The following is a 17,852-nucleotide window of genomic DNA, read 5'->3' on the forward strand; positions in this document are numbered from 1 at the left end:
AGCTTCGTTTTTTTTAAACTCCTGAATTAGTAATTATTAGGATCTAGCATAATTTGACCGAATCTAGCATAATTTCGATCAGGTTTTGGAATAATTCCGAGCTGTGAGTCTGGCAACGCTGGTAGAGGAATTGAAATCAATTTTGTTTTGCGTGAAACCAGACGACGTTGCAAGGTGCGGAGATAAAATAAAAATGAAGATGGAAGTAGATGCTTGTTCATGCTTTAATGAATTGTGCTTTTGATAAAGTTGTGGAATCAAGCTTATCCAGACAAACGACAGGTCTCGAACAAAGTATGGGCAGATGTAAGCAAGGAACTTGGCGTGGAAGGTATGTATATATTTCTTTGTTTTGTCTTGAAAATATGAAGATTTAATTAATACATGAACCCCAACTTTTTTTTCAATTTATATTTCCTTTTTGTACCTCAAGTGATGATTTTAGGAATATACGTAATTATTGACAAATATGTTTGAAATAGCAAAAACGGGTTTCTTTTACTCATGGAGAAAAGTTTCTTAGAAAGTTGATTGATTCTGTAATCTCTAATTAATTAGGTTATAGTTAAGGAGCCGTACTTCCCATTTAGGGGAGCACGAGAAACGTCATACTTTCAGGAATTATTCATTGACTATCTAGGATGTTAAAAAGTAGGTAATAGACTGAGTTCTTGCCCTTGTACTTAGGGTGTTTAGGTAGTGCAACAGTAAGATGTATCCTCGTGCACGGGAGATGAGAAATAGCTGTTCTTAACTATTACCTCTAATTTTATTTAGTTAATTTATTTTAAAGTGAAAATAGTAGCGGTTACCACGAAAGCACTACAAGACACGCTCCAACTGTGCATCGATAAGTAGGGCCCTTTGAAAAAATATAGTAGAGTAGGGTAAGATAAAGTAGAGTAAGATATAAATAAGTAGGGTAGGGTAGAGGTTAGCTTAAGGTTAGGTAAGTTTTGATCCATTTTCATAAAATTATTAATGTGTAATTTCTCCTTTCTGAGTGAGTATACCTGCTGGAGCGGGCGTTGTAAATTAACCCGTGCATAAAACACAAACCAGTTTGTGCTAGGTGGCCACTGAAAAGCACAAGTGCTATCTAACTGAGACAGGGCAGGAGTGCAGCACGAAAACCCGAGTGACAAGAGTGCGTCCGTAGGGAGCAGGCGCGTCAGCGACGGGGGTTATGCGCATAAACGATGATAGTGGAATAACACACTAACAGGCAGTTATTCCCAAGTTGGTCGTCCGCCTAGGTTTTGGCTAAAAGTGTAATAATTGGTTCCTTTCTTTACCAAAGTTTTACATTTAATTCACATAATAATGCCGAGTGACCGTTAGCGAGTGGAGACGGATTAGTGCCCCGCAGGGCACGTTGTTTTCTGTTTTTATTACAGTTAAATGGGAAAAGGGACCTGTGTTCTAGAAAATTGCTGCCTTGTTCGTTATGTCACTTACCGTTACAGTAAACAATATATCTTTCTCCACGTTTCTTTATAGTTATTTGCTTACCACATTCTCTACAATTTATTTTTAGGTTTATTGAGCCATGACTTACTTACTTTTAATGGCTTTTCCTGATTATCACCAGCAATGTTTTCAAAAACAAATGCTCATTACATTCCCATAATCCTACCATGAAGTAACCTTGTGCCAAGTAGTTCCCTCCGCTTGACAAATAGTTCCATGCTTAAAACCGTTTATATAAGAAAATAAACACAACTTTCGCTTTCCTTATACATTATGAAGCACACGAACAATCAAATTTATTTCTTGCCGGTAAATTTTCAAAATTTTACTAGATACGGACGACCAACTTTGGAACTTAACCCCACTAACACATACAATGCTTTCACTGTTACTCAAGATTCATTTCAATATGCTGTGCAGTGTGCACTGACAGTAATTACTTATATTCACACTGTCATTCCGTATGGAGCGGGCATGTCAGCGACGGTGGATATGCATGTAACCGAGGGTAGTCCAAAGATTTTATATCCCATACAACTATGCCTTACATCTAATATAGCTTTACTTCACTCCTGTGGTTATGAGAAATGAGTGAAATAGTGGAATGAAGAAAGTGGGAGGAAACGGGAGAAACCCTAGGAAACCCATGAGCACGGTGTTTGTCCACCACAAAGTCCACACGGCGCGAGCTGGGATCGAACCAAGGACCCCAAGCACCGGAGGTGAACGCTCTACCACTGAGCCACCGCGCCTCCTGGAAACACAAAGAACACTTCAATTTCATGTAATTTATGATTTATTGATAATATTTCTGCTATCCATCACTGGTTATCATATATGTATGTAACAAAAGTTCATTTTTGCAGATTTCTTAAATCTACACTTTGAATTGCAGCTCGATTTTGGGAAAAGCTTGAAGTTAGTCCATGATGACCCGTTACTGCAATAAAAGCCAAAGATGACTTCGGTAAATAACAGTTACCGGTCGCACACTTTCCCACTTTTTTTGGGGGGGGGTTAATTGTCGAATTCGGTTCTTGACAACAAGACGAGAGTAATACCCGGAGTTGGTACTTGCACTATACTCACGAATTCTTCTGCAGGTTTAGGGGCCGCGGTGGCTCAGTGGTAGAGCGTTCACCTCTGGTGCTTGGGGTCCTGGGTTCGATCCCAGCCCCCGCCAAGTGAACTTTGTGGTGGACAAACACCATGTGCGTGGGTTTTCTCGGGGTTCTCCCGTTTCCTCCCACTTTCTTCATTCCACCATTTCATTCATTAGTCATCATCACCGTCTCCTTTAGCCTAACCGGCATAAACATGGGACGTAAAACTCCAATATTTCATTTCATTTTTTTTCTTTGTTTTCACGTGGTTCTTCAACAGGGTACAGGTTTCCAGAAGAGAATAAGAGAAGTGAATATAAATGTTTTTTGACTATGGACAAGATTTCATTTCATTTTCATTTCTCTTCTGCAGGTTTAATACTGTGAATGTGTTTTTCGTTTTGCCATGTTGCCATATCCTTATCCCCCCTCTCCCCAATATGTCGCAGAGACCCTTACCACGGCCGGTTTCACTGAAAAGCCACTGCTTTATCGGACCTGTCTGCGTTTTGGACATCTGAAAGCAATTTTTAAATTGGAATGCAGCACCATCAGAAATCACTGAAACGGTTTGGTAAATTGTAGACACTTATTTTCACGTATTCGAACCTTTTTCTATAACTTATATTTTCGCTTTTCTTCGACTATTTTTAGAATCTTATTCATGGCTATGAGTACGGGCCGAATCGTGTGTTTTGTCGTCGCTTATTACAGCAAATTCTCAGTTGTTTCATAATAATATATCACTCCCGTAAAGAAGGAGATTTGCTCGTTTCTCCAGTGATCACTCTGAACTTCCCTTTGCAGAATAACAGTCCAGTTTAAGCGAAGTCCACATGCAGTAAAATAGAATTTGTATCTTGAAATTTTACACGATGCTTTGCGGTAGCATTTTTTTACACTTTCTTTTTTGCAGTTTCATTGTTTTCACTATTGCCAACTGTGACTTCAAAGTTAACGAAAGTTCGCTAACTTCAAATGGCAGTAGTTCGTTCATGAAGCATTGGTCGAGAATGCTATTTGGTGTGTTTATTATTCATGTACAGTTGAAGCATCTGACAAAATTTAAGAATTTTAAATTATGATGTTTTTGAGAAAATGGCGATTTTTGAAAATTTGCCGATTTCTCGAACTTTTTGCGATAAAACGGTTGCACACAGAAGCGATACTTTTTTTTTGGGGGGGAAAGCGGGTAACTACGTCTTACCAACCGTGAAAACGGAATTTAAAATTCGAACCGGAAGTGCTTAAATAAAAGCACAAACTTCGACTTTTCACATAAACTTACGTTCATTTGTTAATTTATGTACAAATAGATACGCATGCGCAAAACAAACTGAAATAAACTATAGTTTATTCATATCCCTATGTACATACCACAACAAGAATTATAGCTCTACATATCTCCATAGCTGAATTGTGGGGCTCCGAATTTGACCATTTTCCATGTTTTCTACAATTCATGAATTGTACTCCCCGTCCTTGATGGCCCATTACTTGGCGGGAATTTTTTTTCCGACAAAAAAAAAAGGTCCCAAAATTAAAACATGTTTAGTTCCTATAAATAAAAGTTTGAACAATATCTGAGATGGTGATGGTACAATTTTATTTTTTATTTATTTATTTATTTTTTTGCCTGAATTGAAATGGAAGGCACCAGATATCTAATAAGAACATCTAATTTAAGTTAAAAACAACTGAAGTTTCTCATTAATTTTTACTTACTATAAAGATGTGACTTAAAATTTGTAAAATACTGTACATATTTTAATTTTTTTCATTTTCTTTTTCTATAATAGATTATTAAAACACATGGTACAAAACATAAGAAATGTTTATTAAGTATTGACCTGTTCCGAGAGATCAGAAAAAATGTATACGAGCTGGTTTTGGAATGAAAATGGTGTACTTTATGCTATGTATTGGGTAGTTCAGGAAGTGAGTATTTATTGAATGTTTTATTATTATTATTATTATTCGATATGCCCATTAAACCATATAGTTGAGACTATTGTATTAATAGAAAGTTGAGATTATAATATTAATAAACTTTCATAGAAATAGGCACTAACTATACATTTAAATAGGAAGAATGGGTCAAATTAAATTTACTGTAGGCAGCCAATGACACCCCAAAATAAACAAACTTTTGTTCTTTATAATATATCGAACGTAAAGGAACGACATTGGTTGATTTGGCGCTTTATTGATGCATTTCGAAGGAAAAAAGAGAAGCAGGACACGAGGCAATGCTTCGAGAAGACGATCCGCCCAAGAAAAGGAGAAAATTCCCGACGAGAGTTCACGTCGTGGTTCGGATTCCCCGTTAATCAGTAGGTTCACGTTTTGCATAGCCTCGCTGTTTACGGGACGTTAAACTTAAAATCAACTGAACTGAAAGAAGAAAATATATTCAAGCTGATGAAAGAATTCGCCGTGCAGAATTTTGAAACTGTTGACATTGCAGAATAATGCTGGATTTGGCCCATAATTCCGTCATGGTAATTGTAACATAAGACAAAGTAAATTATTCAATAGGTATATTAGATTTCACTGTTTACTTCTTGTTTCACTGTTGTATCCTTTCCAATTATCTGTGTTGCAAATACGTAGTAATAAGCAGTAATGCAGTGTTATGAATTGCTATGAAGTTATGAATATCCTTTACGTTAGAGATATTGTAAAGATAACTTCACAGAAGTTTACTTTGGGGTGTTGTAGGATGCCTACAGCAAATTTTATTTTAGCCCAATACAGATTAATGCTGAAAAAAAGTTCTGCAGTCCATTATCTCCCATTTTCCTGAAATTACGATATATCATTCTAAAAACAAAATAATTAGACCCATTTTTTCTGCATTATACAAAAAAATAGAACTAAATTAAGCATTTGTTGCAACTGAGACTTTTAGTGACTGCCATAGGACTATAACGTAAGGAAAATTTAGAGTTTTGAAGATGACATTTTAAAGAAAATTTGCATCAAATTTAACCTTTCCGAACTACTTAATTTTAGGTTGTGCAGTTTTTTTTTTATAAGAGTTTTAGTGATATTAGTGCCTATTTTTAAGGCTTTTAGTACGTAATCATCCGGTTTCTATTTTTGAAATGCATTATAACCCATTTAAGTAGATTAACCTATTTAGATATACGGCTTTGCGTCCAAACGTCCTGCTCCGGTATCACAAGGTGGTATAGGAGCAGAGGGCTGGTGTTATTTATCACTAGCCTTTAAGATATATATATAAGTGAGCATAGTGAGAAGGACCACATATAGTTCTACCTTATTAATTTATACAGTATGGTGCTAAATTCGGTGTACAAAAGCAGAGGGGTGATTCCTTAGGATTCTAAAACATGTATTTTTAGATAGAGCACATACTAGTTCCTAAGTGAAGTCTTGACCCGACTTTGGTAGGTCCCATAGTTTTGGAGCTGTGGACCTTTAGAATTGATTTTTTTTCATGTTTTCGGCAGCCTATAACACATGAACGATGGGCTTTTCGCCCTAAGTTTATTGGAACTTTTTTGTTTGTTTTACTCTCAGGAAACACTCCTCTGCTTTTGTACGACGAATTTAGCGCCATACTGTAAGTATCGTTAAAAAAAATGTAAATATTAAGCTACCCTTAATCTGCACTTATCTCTATTATTTCATGGCAGGCATGCAAATAGCGGAGTTGGGATTAGGGCGCCAGAGTCCAGCGGGCAAGCTCTGTGTCGGTTTTCTACATTATTTATTTACAAATACTGAACATACATTCAGAATAAAATAAATCTTTTAAAAGTTTTTTTTTTCTTTTTAACTGTTTAAAGTGAGCTTATCTTCTTTATCTCTTAAGTCGAAGCTGGAAATATAAACCACCCAATGATTTCTGTGTATGAACTCTGTCAAACTCGTAACCCAGCTGAGTTACTTTCCTTCCTTCGCTCAGTAATACTCATGCATCTACAGTTTCCATTTTCATCCTAAGTTAAGTTTATTGTGTTCTGTAATATCATTATTTTAAGTTTGGATCATAGTTTCAATTCTATATCTACACTATAACTTTATTCAGCGTACCAAATTTGATTGACAGTTATTAAGATATTTAGTATATAACTTCCAAAAGTATAGGAAACAATGTTTTAGTATTTTGGATAGCCTGAGGTAAGATATATGTATATTAAAAAAAAACGCATAAAACGCTTCGTTTGACTTAACCTTGATTCTGAGATATCTTTCGTTTTTAAATTTTGCCACACATGCTACAAATAGTAATTTTACAACAATTGCTTTATTTTAGGAGTCCACTTCGTTTGGAGGCTATCAACCGAGATGATTTCAAGATACGCCACACACAGGTACTACATAGACGGTACCAAATTTGACTGTAAGTAAGGATGAATCCCAGAGAAAGGAAGAAAGTGTTGTGACTCACCTAGCATTTCAAAGTGTCTTCCTATGTGATGAACTATCATCAGCCTTCCATTATTAGCGCGCGGCTTGCTCAATTTGCAGATTCGACGAAAAACGTTTTATATATAGAGAGTTTGGCATAGAGACATTTAGTGTAGGAAGCCCAAAATTCATAGCGTCAACATAACACCAATTTAAAAATCTAGACTGAAGGTGTAATTAATTCTTATTGACTGTGATTTTTTTTATTGGCGTAGCTCGCTTCGTGTGATGCGTATGGTACTCATTTAAGTTAATTTGCGTGCATATTATGTTTAGTTTTAATTTATGGCAGTTAAATCACACTTCAGACTCTAAAGTAATGTATAATATACCTACTTCGTATCGTTAAATATATTCTTAGATGAAGGTGACAGAGAACTTTTCAAGAAATAGTTTAACTTATTTTGTATGTGTTGAGGGGAGGGGGGACGTAAGTAAACGCATGATTCTGCTGCTTGGTTTTCGGTGATTGGTACAGTCATCTTCTGAACTACAATACTAGGGTGTGGGGAAGAGTTTGTAAGGTGCAACTCTGTTCGAGCTTTTCTTACAAAGTAAGAGTTTTTTTTAATGTTATATAACACTTGTTAAAATTGATATACTGATGAGGTGTATATACTTTTCAAACTATTATAATGTACGGTATGCAATTAGTAGACTTAAATTAATATAGACTTTTTGTTTATGTATTCACATTAAATATATTGTGTACTACAAATGTATACTTAATGTAAAATTAAGTAATTATTACTGTAATTATTCTCAATAGATCTACAGGATTTTATTTTATGTATTCTCTTTTAAAGGTTCATTCCTTTATTTGGCTTTCGGTTTGTTATGTAATCATAAGTAATGTAGGATGGTGGGATTTAGATCATTTTAAGGATAATTTCTCTATTATATACGATAACTCAAGGAAATAATCGATTGTATATCGCATTAAATATTTACATGATATAAAATAAGTTATTTTCCCCATTTATCATCTATAAATCTTACCACCAGTGGGGTTCTGTAGTATAGACACTGGTTGCCCAAGTACTTCACAAGTTGCGGTATAGTCAATGCGGTCTGGTTGCTTGAGCACTGACTTCAGGAGTGGTAGAATGAATGACTATTCGGAAACAGTGAGTAGCCTAGTGGTTAATGCATCGACACGGTAAGTTGAAGTTACAGGTTCAAATCTTAGTCCATTCTTGCATTTTCTTTCCTTTTGTAATTATGTACTTAGTAGAGTTGATTTCTTTATATTCAAGTTATTTCATCATTACGTTTAACACAAGAACGACATGAACCACTCACATGTTGATACCTGGGATGTCTTTCTTGTGCTCTGTCATTTATTCTACGCACTACAATAGCTGTTTTAGTGTTGTGTAAAACATACAACGAAGAGCACAATTAAGACACCTCGACTGTGAACATCTGAGTGGTCCACGTCGTCCTTGTGTTAAGAGACATGGTGCAATAAATTGGTTTCATGGTGATATGATCACGTTTTATAGTGATTCTTTATAAGAAAAACTCACTATGTACACGTGTTTGTAAGTTTCGTATATTTTTAATACTTTTGTAAGAAACTGTACTATAGCATTTTTTTTAGGAGTTCCATTAAGAATACTTTTCACAAAATGCATGTGATTTGTTCCGATTGTTATTGTTTCTTCATATCATTTTTCAATGAATATTGGCATTGATATAATGTAGTGTGTCCGAGATAATTTATTTTTCTCCACTTATACAGCACAGTGCCCCCTGTGGTGTCGCCTTGTAATATTAAGGGATTCCGGGTACATGACAAAATATTTAGAAAATATTTTCTGTACATGATAGAACATATTCAGAGAATATAAGGTAGACATATCAAAAACATTTTCAAATTACTTTTCTTGGTGTTTTGTAGCGGTAGCAAATGTTAAGAAAATATTAAACTAGTTTCAGACGAATTTGTGCTAACAAAGAAAATATTTACGATTTATTTTTCAAAAATTGATATGTTTTTGATTTGTTATTGTATGTAGTTTCAGAACGTACTTAAAATATTTTTAACATATTCTGGTTTTCGCAGAGAAATATTTTAAATTCTTTCTGAATATTTTTTCGTCATTACCACCATAACACCTACAGTTTGAAATACATTTCTTTCTTCAACCTATAAATTAGAATACTAGAATTTATTTCCACAAATTTATGTGATGATAGAAGTTTCCGTGTGTTCTAAACCGGTTCCAACATACACAGACTTCTACCACCCCATTAATTTGTAAAAATGAAATCCAGATATTTTAACTCACAAGAGTTGGAAAACTGTTCAGTATGCAGTTCTGAAGAAAGAAATGTATTTCAAATTGTAGGTGTTATCGTGGTAATGACGAAAAAATATTCAGAAAAAATTTAAAATATTCTATGTGAAAACCAGAATTCGTTAGAAAGTATTTTAAGTACTTTCTGAAACTACGTACAATAACAAATCAAAAACATATCAATTGCTATTTGAAAAATGAATCGTAAATATTTTCTTTCTTAGCACAAATTCATATTTGAAACTAGCTTAATATTTTCTAAACATTTTCTACTGTTACAAAACACCAAGGAAACTAATTTGAAAATGTTTTTGATATGTCTACCTTATATTCTCTAAATATTTTCTGTCTTGTACAGAAAATATTCTCTAAATATTTTGTCATGTACAGAAAATGTTCTCTAAATATTTTCTGTCACGCACAGAAAATTTTCTCTAAATATTTTCTGCGATGTACAGAAAATATTCACTAAATATTTTTTGTCATGTATAGAAAATATTTTTTGATATGAGTGGAAAATATTTTAAAATTATTATTTTACAGAACATTAATTTTTGTTAAAAATGGATTAGAAATCTTCAGAAAACATTTCAACTAAGTACCCAATACATTGTAAAAATATTTAGAAAACATTTCTTTATTTTAGACAAATGATTTTCAGTGTTATTGGCAAATGATTTTAAAATATTCAATGCGAAACATTTTAAAAACCATCCCGTTAACATTGTATAAAACGTTTCAAATACATTTTCAGTAATGTGTGGAAATGGTACAGAAAACATTCTTTGGAAAACTTTTCTAACGGCGTATAAAATATTTCTACAACGTTTTTAAGTATATTGCGAAAATATTTTCAGTATTATTTGGAAAATGTTTTCAACAACATATGGAATATATTTCCTTAAGGGAAGTAGGATACATTTTCTGAAGGAAAATGATGGTACGTTTTAGAAACGTTTTGAAAATATTTCATTGCTGTGTGGGTCGGTATACTCCAATTTTCTCCTACACTTTCTCATCGTCACCATCTCCTTTAGCTTAACCGGCATAACTGTGGGACGTAAAGCTAACGATTTCATTTGCACCAGTGTTAGTACATCTCATCAAAGGGATAACGAACTCCAAATTTTATGCCATAAAAGGGAAAGAAAAATGAAAAGCATTCGTAAACCTGTACTATTTCATAACGTAATAAAATCATAAAATTAAAATTTTTAGTAATGTTATACCCATGAAAAAAAAAAAAACCAAATCATCATAACATCTGATCCAAAACTCCCAAATCAATGACGTCATAGCATGACCAAGATAGCTCTTACTCATTTGCACCAGCGTGCATGGCCCCTGAATAAGCATAAGCAACATTTCAATAGGTGACCCAATCCCGGGGCAAAGCATCCCTGATTCATTCGCTATGGACCATGGCCCTAAATTGGATAATCAAAAGTTAGGTCAGGTGCTGCGAGTACTACTGAGAGGAGAAGAGAAAGTGACACCTCAATGTATTGTCGACTGCAATGTATGGAAGTGTTCAATTGATCTAAGTGATCAAATGGCTTCCTACGATAGTGCTCTACGCCGCTGTAACAAGTGGTACAGAAAAACTTATTATGGATCTGCAGTGAGGAACAAATTTGGTAAACGCGCACTTTCTCTATAACAGGAATAAGATTGAGAAATCTCTTAGTATAAAATATTTTAGGGAGGAAATTATCTTGTCGTTGGCAACCGCAAGCAACCAACCTCGACGGCAAGAAAGAAGAACTCTCACCATTTGGTTGACAGAAATTATGGGGAAAAATCCAAAAAGAGGCGATGTGTTTTGTGTTTAAAAAGTATAGAAGAAGTGGTCAACTAATAAATGGCAAACTGAAGCGTGCACCTCATGTTGTGACCTATTGTGACACCCGCCCTGAGTCCATATATGTGTAGAGACTTCTTGAATGAGATTCGTTAGAATTGTGATATTTCCTTCTATTACCAGGAATTAGATATTAGAAGGAAATCATATTAGATATTAGTGATCATATCAGATGTTAGATATGAGAAGGAAATCTCTAATTCATATTTCTTTCTAATTACAATTCAGGAAAGCTTTAATTGATATTTGTCAGATTTATGTGCGTTTTCTCTATGTATTACAATGTAGGAAATAATGTTTTATGTACTGTAGTGCAAAAATACATAATATTTTATACATCGTTCAAACAGAATGTAAAAAGAAAAAGCATACCCATATATCTAAGTTAGTTTTTCTTGACGTTTTTTGTTTTTAAATGATACATATTGATATTGTACCAACAAGCAGGTTTCAAAATAAAATAAAATTATGAACTGGATTCAAAACTTCATCCCTCTCCCCCAGGAAACAAATTCCATAAACTGACAGCAAAATAAGAGACATTTAGGTCGCATGTGATACCTCTCCTAAGGGCAAAGTAGGATTTTCAATAGTTAAGAACACACATGACCGAGAAGGTAACCTAGTGTGTGTATACTGAAGTATACACGTGGCATAACGTGCAAATTGTTCTAGCTCGGTTGTGTTTACAATTTTGTGGTTTGTTTTAGGGAAACCTATATATATATACCAGTGGTGCCCACCCTCTCATATCCATGACGCACCCCCCTCAATTGCCTATCCGTAGGTGTTCTTCCATGGAAAAAAATATTTTCGATTAATTTTTTACACCCCATCAAACATTTTTATATAGATTTTTACTCCCCCAAATATTTCAATGACGCAGTTGCGTCATAGTTCCTCTTTGTGGCACAACTGTATATACACATTTTGCAACCCGCGCAACTGAACATTTTTATTAATTCTTGAAGCATTTCACCATAAAAATCAATAACAATCTTGTAAAGTTGTTTTTCTTGAGCTCTTGCTGTTTACACTAGCACAACCTCACACTCCATTCTGAATACAATTTACCCATGCTAGCTTTGGCTAGAGAAGGGTCCAGGCTAATTTAAATTAATTAGTAACAGTTTACTGAGTCCTCTACTATGTGCTAATCAGAGTTTCTGAATACACTTTTGATAACCATTCTTTAGTCAAACTCTTAGTATTAAGCTAATCAAATTTCAAAATTACTCTGCATACGGCCTATTACAAATTTGCAATGGTATTTGTTAGCTAGGGCATTATAGTTGTGAAGATGAAGAGGAACTATTTTTTCAATAAGCAATTATTCTGTATCATATTAAAACCTGATCGTATATTTGATTGCAAGTACCGTCTATAGTTGCCAGGAGAGTATCCTTGAAATATCGAGTAGAGTGGCCGTTATGGCGAGTGCATCGTGTTTTGTGTGCCCTGTGATGACGAGAGTTGTGTGAGCTTTTCTATATATATTTACTACACTTACTCTCTTTTTTCTCTTTAAACATTCATATATTCCATTCTTTTTTGTACACTTTTTCCCATTCATTTTACACTTCACACTTTTCTCTACATTTTGCCCTGTCGAAATTGGCCTTCAGCCCCCTTTAACTGTTCGAACTTTTCTCCTTATTTTGACCTTTCCCTATTATACCATACGTCTCTCCAAATTTTACTTTTTCCCGATTGCGAAAATACTTTTTTAACCTATTCTTTACTTTATCATACTTACTACTTTCTATCTGTTTTATGAGTTAACATCTTGTTAATTTTTATCATTTTTCAACTATTCAAATCTTTACATTTTACAAATTTAATTACCTTTCTGAATTGCCGATACTTTTGTTCAACACAGTGGATATTTTCACAACTTTTTGATGCTTAAAAACAAACAAACAATTGCCGAGTGAGCGATCGTGGCTGCGGAAATATGACACTGTAGAAGTTAATAATAAATTAATGTTAATTGTTCACGTTCTTGTAAATCATTTCATTAACGGTTCGTCAGTGGCCGTTACGGCGAATGTGTCGTGTTCAGGCCCGTGCTGGCCCACCGGGACACCGGGGCGTGTCCCGGTGCGCCCTTCGTAATATCACAGTATAAATAAAGATACAAATTTTTAGTAATAAATTCTTACAATTTTATTGGTAAAGAACCCGTGAAAGGTGCAGTGCGCCCTTTACATTAGGTGCCCTTCCGAGACCACATCAAAGATAAACGATGTTATTTACTCTTCTGTATAGCACAGTTCTGTACAATAAATACACACACTTACTGTTGGCGAAGAACCCGTGAAAGGTACAGTGCGTCCTTTACATAAGGCGCCTTACGAAACATCACATTATAGATAAGTGGTTTTAGTTATCCTGTATACCAGCTTTGTTTAATAAATTGAAATACTGACCGGTAGTACAGAACCTGTGAAGAATACAAGGCGCCCTTGTATAAGATGCTCTGCGAAATTTCACATTGTTTTTTATTTTATTTTTCTGTATTTCAGTTTTGTATTATAAATAAATACAGTTGCTATTGGCTGAGAACAGGTAAAAAGTATAATCTAACTCTATGGGCTATGGAACCCGGAGGTTCAATCCCGCTTTCACAAAAGCTCTCCATTGACTTCTATCCTTAGCTAACTGCATCCAGTTTCTACTTTGTATTCCAATTTTTGCGAGATCTATCTTAATATTGTCCTCCCATCTGTGCCCAGGCCTTCCTAATGGTCGTTTTCCGATTGGTCTTCCAGTCAATACTTCGAAAGTGTTTCTACTATCTTCCATTCTGGCTACATGACCTGACCATCTAAGCCTCCTAGACTTGACGACACTAACAATGTTGGGTAAACCGTATAAATTATGTAGTTTCTCGTTATGAAGTTTCCGCCATTCCCCATTCCCGTTCCTCTTGGGTCCAAATATTCGTCTCAGGATCTTGTTCTCAAATACTTTCAGAAAGTTATATAGCTATAAAACGAGACAATGTGATACATCAAGAATAGTTCGGATAGTCAAACGTACGATGCATTTATGTAATATTACACTCACACTAGTCTCTAATTTACGATTTTTACGGCATCAAAGCTTTCACAGTCTTAATATGCATCCATATATCCGAGCATATTGATTGTTCCTGTGCGTTTTAAAGCAGTGTTCGGATAATCAGTACCTGTTGTATTTCTGAAATAAAGCTATATTTATTTCCGTAAAATGTGGTCTTCCTGTCACCACGACGCGGCGCGTACTCAGGTTGTGGATCGAGGAGAAGGCCTCTGGTATATAGAGGTTAGCTGTGAATATACTGAGTAAGCAGTTGCGAACCGACAATGGGTGATAATCGAGCTTGAGAATTTGGTGTGAGGCTAACAACCTCATCCATTAAAAAAAAAAGATTTTTCATATTAGTTCGCAGAATCCTCGGATCAGAACTGATAACTTGGCAAGAACTCCGCAAAGTAAAATCGACATGAGATTTGGAACATAGAATATAAGAAGTCTCTGTAGGACAAGCGCGTTAAAATTTGTAAAAAAATGAGTTTAGAAATAGAGGTTGGACCTAGTGGGATATAAGGAAGTTAGATGAGAAGGAAATGGTGAAGTCAAGTCGGGAAATTTTATGTTCTTTTACGGGGAACAAATTAAAAATTACCAACTAGAAACAGGGCTTTCCGTTCACAAACGAATACGTAATATCAGCAATTACATAGGTTGAATTTGTTAATGATAGATTTTCTGTTACTTCTCTTAAAGGTCGGTGGTGTAATATTATTGTTTTAAATACACATGCCCCAACAGAAAATAAGGATGGCGATTAAAAAAAGACAATTGTTACGAAAAAATAGAACGGGTATTTGATCATCTCCTGCAATACCATATGAAAATTCTGTTAGGCGGTTTCAATGCGAAGGTAGGACCAGAGGGTATTTTGAAACCGATTACAGGGAATAAATATTTGCATAAGGAAGGTCGTGACAACGGCGTTAGACTCGTAAACTGTGCAATATCCAGAAACATTATCGTGAAGATTACAAAATTCCAACATTGCGACATTCATAAATATACTTGGACCTCATCAGATGGAAAAACATATATTCAAACTAATCATGTTTTAGTAGACAGAAAAGAACAGTCTAGCACAACTGATGTTCGGTCGTTGAGAGGAGTTGATTGTGATGGTAAGAGACTATCGTGGAATAAAGGAAATATTCAATATCTGAAAACGGAGCGGTATTTTTTTTTAAAATAGAGGAGAGTCAGGTGAGAGGGGAACCAGATTGAAGTGTCGAATAGATTCTCGGTTTTAGAAGGTTCGGAGTGCACTAGTGTTCAAGATACTTGGTTGAAATTAGAGATAACATTAAAATTTCAGCAAAAGAAATATTGGAGCTCGCAGAAATACATAGGAACAAACCATGGTTCAAGCAGGAATGTACTAAAGTAGCAGAGAAGAGAAAACAGAAGAGACTGCGATGGCTACAAAATCCGAACGAAATAACTACATACAATTTCATTGTCATCTTGCAGAAAACTTCTAAAACTTTTAGAACAAAGAAACGAGACTTTTGAAAGTTAAAATTAATTAACTTGAAGATAATAGTGAAAACAAAAACATTCGGGACATGTATAAATGCATCAACAAACCTAAGAAGGGCTATCAGCTTCGTGCTTATATATTAAAGAAACCTGAAGGAACAGTTCTCATTGATACAGGTAGCATCTTAAATAGATGGAAATATTTCTTTGACGATTTGCTTAACACATAGCCAAAAACTAATGCACGTGGAGAAAGTGAAATTCATGCAGCATAACCGTATATTCCAGAACCTTACCAGACAGAAATAGAAATCGCTATTAAAAAAAATAAATAAAAATAAACACACATCTCCGGTTGTAGACGAAATTCTGGTTGACTTAATTTTAGCTGGAGGGGAATTATTGTAGAACAAGATACACAAACTCATTCTCATTATCTGGAACAAGGAGGAATTACCACAAGAGTGAAGAGAATCAATCATTGTTTCAGTTCAGAAGAAAAGCAACAAAACAGATTTAATAATTATCGAGGCATTTCTCTTCTGTCAACATCCAATAAATCCTCTTAAACATTGTATTAGGAAGATTGACTCCATACGCAGATGAAATTATTGAAGATTACCAGAACGGATTTAGGGAAAATCGATCAACTATCGACCAGATATTTACCATTCGACTAATACTTGAAAAGAAATGAGAGAATACAACATCCTGGTACATCAATTATTGACTTTAGACTCTGGTAGGACGGAAACATTGTACAACATGCTTACAGAATTTGCAATACCGAAAATAATACTAAAACAAATTTGGTGGTGATTTTGATATAAAATGGCACCCATACTTTCTTTCAAAGTCTCTCTCTCTCTCTCTCTCTCTCTCTCTCTATATATATATATATATATATATATATATATATATATATATATATATATATATATAACTCTATGGCCTATGGAACCCGGAGGTTCAGTGCCGCGTTCACAAAAGCTCTCCACTGACTTCTATCCTTAGCTAATTGGATCCAGTTTCTACTTTGTATTCCTATCTCTGCGAGATCCATCTTAATATTATCCTCCCATCTGCGCCTAGGTCTTCCTAATGGTCGTTTTCCTATGGGTCTACCAGTCAAGACTTTGAAAGCGTTTCTACTTTCTTCCATTCTAGCTACATGACCTGCCCACCTAAGCCTCCTAGACTTGACGACCCTAACAATGTTGGGTAAAAGGTATAAACTATGTAGTTCCTCGTTATGAAGCTTCCGCCAATCCCCATTCTCGTTCCTCTTGGGTCCGAATATTCTTCTCAGGATCCTGTTCTCAAATACTTTCAGTCTATGTTCTTCCCTCAGAGTAAGCGACCATGTTTCGCAACCATACAGAACAACAGGCATGATTATCGTTTTATATATTTTAAGCTTCAAATTCCTCGACAGAATTCGCGACGACAAGAGATTTTGAACCGAATAGTAACACGAGTTCCCTGCTTTTAGTCGACATTTAATTTCTTCGTGAATATATATATATATATATATATATATATATATATATATATATATATATATATATATATATATATATATATATATATATATATATATATTCCCGTTTGTATGGGCGCCCTTTTAGTAGACTTGTCCACCGCCCTCATTAGTATCCCAGCACGGCCCTGGTCGTGTTTTATGTGCTCTGTGAGGACGAGAGTTGAGTGGGCCTTTCTATACATATACCTTACACTTACATTCTTTTTTCCCTTTACACGTTCATATATTCTTTTCTTTTTTTCACACTTTTTCCCATTCATTTTACACTCCCACTTTCTCTATCTTTTGCTCTTTCCATCTTGGCCTTCAGCCCTCTTTAAATGTTCGAACTTCTCTTCCGATTTTGACCATTAGCCTGTTGTGTCATACTTCTCTCCTGTTTTGACTTTTTCGCGATTGTTCCATTACTTTTTTCACGTATTTTTTACTTTCTCATACTTATTACTTTGTCCATGTTATATACCTTTGTACTCACCTTATTGCTTTTTCTCATTTTTCCACTAATCACATCCTTACATTTTACACGTTTAATTACCTTTGTAAATTGCCGATAGGTCTTTTTTCAGACAGTGGCAACG

General features: G+C 34.9%; 1 long non-coding RNA gene across 1 annotated transcript; it reads left to right on the plus strand.

Annotated features, from left to right (window-relative positions):
• On the plus strand, positions 1 to 7,931 carry LOC145675493 (uncharacterized). The gene is made up of 3 exons (XR_014129132.1): positions 1 to 331; positions 4,373 to 4,511; positions 6,859 to 7,931. It is a non-coding gene; the product is annotated as an uncharacterized LOC145675493 (long non-coding RNA).
• Positions 7,932 to 17,852: the final 9,921 nt, after the last annotated feature.

Source organism: Thermobia domestica, chromosome 18 (assembly GCF_964235325.1).
Source record: "Thermobia domestica chromosome 18, izTheDome1.hap1.1, whole genome shotgun sequence".
NCBI lineage: Eukaryota > Metazoa > Arthropoda > Insecta > Zygentoma > Lepismatidae > Thermobia > Thermobia domestica.